Below are 4806 nucleotides of genomic sequence, written 5' to 3'. Positions count from 1 at the left end.
ATGCCTACATGTCCTCGTCTAATTTGTCCTCAGAGATTAGTAAACTACAGTGTGCTAGGTGTCTGGCCTGTAAATAAAGCTTTACTGGAATTAGTCACCGAATAGAGCCTGGTTTCTTAGTTGTGCATGACTGCTGTTGTTCATGTATGTCAGAAACACTAACATAATTAATGTGCTTGAAGCCACATGGTCCTGAGGCAGGAAAGATGCACTATCTGATTTTTTTTTCACTGCTGTTGAAGTTTTTGAATTCCTTCTCACACTCATTTAATGTATTTGCTTTATTTAGTTTTTACATATGAATAAAATATAATTTGTGAATTCATTTAGATTTCCTCTTATTGATAAGCTTTCCTTCCAATTTAACCATTAACATTTTCTTTACCACTGCAGTTTCTGATTATTTCCCCCCACGGGTTCTAAAGTTTGATCCTCATGATATGAAGCAGGGCATAATACCTAGGCTTACTGACAGTGAGTCTAAAGTATGGAGGGAGAACATTAAAAATGGTGGTTGAATGTGTTTCCATAGAGTATGTGTAGTATCTAGGACTGCTTGGGAATTCTTTATTACTTTATTATTTATATCCAGATAAATTGTTATTCCTTAAGGATTATGGGGGATGGGACAGGGAATTCCTTTTGTAATTACATGTAATTAAATACAGCATAGACAAGGGAGACAGCTTAGAGGTAAAGGATACTAGCCACTCTTCCAGAGGACTCTGGTTCAGGTCCCAGTGCAAACTGTTCCCAGTTCACAACACTGTAAATCCAGTTCTAGAGGATCTGGCACCCTCTTCTGGCCACCAACTAGTCATACACAGGGCACACATATACACATGTAGGACCAACACTTGTATACATAAAATGGATTATATATATATATATATATATATATATATATATATATATATATATGTACGGCAGATGAACGATATACATATATATATATATACATATATAATTATCATGATGTAGATTGATCCCTCAGCATATAACCTCTGTCTCTTAGCAAAAATCTAAGCATCCTATGGGGGACACCCACATACACAAAGATGTGACCTTCAGAAGTCCAATAAAAACCCTCAGAGACAGCTGCCAACTAAAAGGCTTTCTGAAATGAATTAAAGATTGATGAATGAATTTGAAAGAGAGACATCAATGCTAAAGAAAATCCATTGGCTCTTCTTTCAGGAATCAAGAGTGTGAAATACATCTACCTGCTGGCAAACATGCATAGGCAGACATTTTCATCTATCATGCCATGTCTGAAAGGCGGCAATGCTATACTGATTTCAGAATCTTGAACTTCCTTAATGAGTTCTCTGCTACAATATCACCAACTGTTCCATTAGATCAGTTTCAGGAGACTTAAGCAGGGATTTTATTACAACATTGGTATATCAAGTATTTAGATAGAGGAGTAAACAAAATTACACCTACTAAAGAAGAATTCAACATAGTTTCCCCCAACCTAAATTTATTCTATTTTTAAGCCTCCTTCTCACACAAGTGCTTCCTAATGTAGACTGAAGCCATCCATTAAAGCATGACTTATTCATGCTCAAAAAATGATTGATTTAGACATCGAGTGAATGCTGAACTCCCTATTCCTGTTCCTCCACACATTCACACTCCAGACCCTGATGATGAGAGCTGCAAGATCAGCTACGCAGAGGAGCAGCCAGGGTGCCAAGATGGATCAGTGTGACAGCTACGCTGCCTTGTAAATGCAGCTCTAACCAGAAAAGGGAAAGGGTAAAGAAGGAATTAGGGAAGTCCATTTAAGCGCTGCTGCGACTCCCATGGCAGATTCGTTAAGTTTCGATTCACAAGAGCATGTGACTTTCTGACAAGGAGCTGGGGAAGCTATGCTGCAAGTAAATCTCCTCTAGTCTTAAATATTAATCTTCCTTAATATTTAAAGGAAGCTTCCTTGAATAAAATAAAGCAGAATTCTTCACATGTTACTAGCTATGAGAATAGACATCTATATGAGTGGTTAAAGGAGGCTAAATATGAGTCTCCCAGCCCTCCCTTCCTGAGGTGCCATTCCTAGGTGTGGAAAAATGTTTTAGACTTTTAGTCAAAGAGAGAACAACCATTCTACATGCCACATTCTTAGGTGTAGGTGGAATGGGTCTTTATCTGTGAAGAAAACTAACCAGTTTTGGCAGGAATATTAGCTGTAGCTATTTGCCTCTAGGTAATATATAACTCCTGAAAAGAAAAGCTTTAAAAGTCTTTTTCTCTGTGCCCTTTAAAACTTTAAAAAAGGGAATTTTCCCACCAGCAAAATGCATCTTCAAATAAGAATTGTTCAGGAAGTCGCAGTGTACCCTTCTCCCTTTCCTCTTTCCCTCCTCACCCCCTCCCTTCCTTCTGACTGGTCTATCGTACTGCTGCTAAATATATTAATCAATGATGTATCCAAAAGATACAATTCCCTTCCTCACACGAGATTGTGTCATATAATATTTTCTATTTGAATCAGGGTTCCACAGGATCATTTTTAGGGATGGTAAACAGTTCCTGTACAATAACTTAAAAATTAAAAAAAAAGCAATTGAAATCTTAAACAGCATGTATATCTATGTGTATGGAATAGTTTTGGAAGTATTTTATGACTTTAGGGGTATGTACTGAATTGTTATTCTCACCCTCACAAATCTGCCTAGACATCTGGAACGTTCGATGTGAATGAAAGTTCTTGAAAGAAGCTGCCAAGGATGACAAAGGCTGAATGACTAATTAGAACATCGATGTTGTGTAGAGGTCAAGTGTCGCCAAGTCTAGAGGGAAATTATCTTTGGCTATCTATCTTTATGCCCATTTTCAATCACTGATTGCTTGTATCTGTACATGACAAAACCCTGTGAGTACTAGATAAACCATTTGGTATGTATGTACAGGCCCTAGCTTAACCCCCAACCAAAAATGTCATCAGAGGTTTGAGATACATCAGAGAGTCTACCTGGTGCTTCTACCAAAGTGTTTAAAGTGTCTTGATTTGACTATTTTTGCTTTGTTACTATAAAAATTTCAAGTCAGAACATGCTACTCAGCCTAACCTAAATCTCTCTTCCTGGACCATGACAACTCAAATTTCGCCCCAGAATAAGCCATCTCTTATCTCTGTTGAAGTAAGAGTTGTGTTTCTTGCATTGACACAAGACATAAGTATGAGTTCCATTTTACAGACAGTAGAAGTCTTTGGGAGAAATATAATAGGAGTAAGTTAAAATATGAGAGCTTTCTTTAATCATAATGTTTCTCACCAGAAACAGGTAGCATTTGACTAAAGATGAAGTCAATAGTATTGCTTCCATATTGACTTAAAGTATTAAATGAAATAATTTCTGCACCGTGTTCACCACAGTGCCTGGTAGTGCCCACTTGAAGTAATCTTTTCCTGTGAGACACTGCCACCAGTATGGCTATTGATGTCATTTTTAAGTGTAACTGAGGAGTAGCTTCAAGCAGGAGAGTTCCATGGAATGCCAAGGCAGCCAGGAATGTGAGTGTACTGGAAGTTTTCAGTTCTGGGTCCTTCAGTCAGGCTGGTTCCTGCCCAGAAATTAAGCTTGGTTTAATTAGGCTTCTTATTAGGCTTTTGATCTTAACTTGAATCTTAGTGATACCTCCACAAAGAAGCACATGCTATATAAAATATGACTTATTAAAAATCCACATGATATTTCTATTTCTAAAATGTTCTACTTCTTATATTTGTTATTGTGACTCTCTCTTCTCCATAAATGTGCATTGTCTTCAGACCCTGGCTTGGATAATCATACCAGGAAGTTTTATGCCCACACGCTCATATTCAGCAACATGGTCCTTGAATTACATTAACTTTTTTAAAAATGAGTTTATTTATGTATTATTGCTAAATAGAAATGGTGCTTTCCCTCTATGACAGTTCTTTAAAAGAGATACAATTTTCTGTATCTTTTTATCCAATAGGAGAAAATTCAGAAGGAGTGAATCAGCTATATTGGATGCTATATAGTTGGTTTTGAATTGAGAAAATGACATTGCATTTATAAGCAGATAGTGATCTTTGATGGGAGAAGTTCAGCATCATTTTAGAGGCAAAAGACGCAGATTGCAACACCTTTGATTCAAGTTGGAACCTGATCTGTGGGTACAGTTAATATGTCAAACTTGGTCATAGTTCAAACTGAGCTAGGTTTCATGCAGGAAAGCCATATTTAGATTTCTTTCTTCTGTCCTATTCTCCTTTTTGCCTAAGGACATTGCATTTGATAAAACACTGGAATGATCCTGGCTCAGGCTCAGCTTTAGGACACAAAGGTATAGGAAGGAAGCAGGGGAATGAGCAGATGGGATGAGTGAAGTTAGTTGGGGCTGATTTGTGGTGGCATTGTAAGTCTTCTGATGCCTGCAGAAGTGGGAGTAATGAAAGCAGCTGAGATGCAGCATGATAAAGTGCAAGGATGATCACCATCCCAAAACAGAGTATGCAGAAATGAAATTTTGGTTAAAGTCCAAAGGCAGCTTTGTTAGGGAAGAAGGTTCAAAGGAGAAATCAGAAGCTCTTTGACATTATTAATTACCCTTGTTTTCTGTTTGTTTTGCTTTTAGCTTGGAAGTGAGAGATGAGACAGTACCTCATATAACTCAGAGTGGTCTTGAGTTCATTCTTATATAGTTGAGGGTGGTGCTGAAATTCTGGTCCTTCTGCCTTTACCTCCTAATTGCTGGAAATACATGATCCTGTCATGATATAACCAACACCCCTTACTATTTTTAGTAGTCTTTGGCTCTGTACTTCTGATT

This window comes from Chionomys nivalis, chromosome 1 (assembly GCF_950005125.1).
Source record: "Chionomys nivalis chromosome 1, mChiNiv1.1, whole genome shotgun sequence".
Lineage (NCBI taxonomy): Eukaryota > Metazoa > Chordata > Mammalia > Rodentia > Cricetidae > Chionomys > Chionomys nivalis.
Note: the sequence above shows the minus strand (reverse complement) of the source record.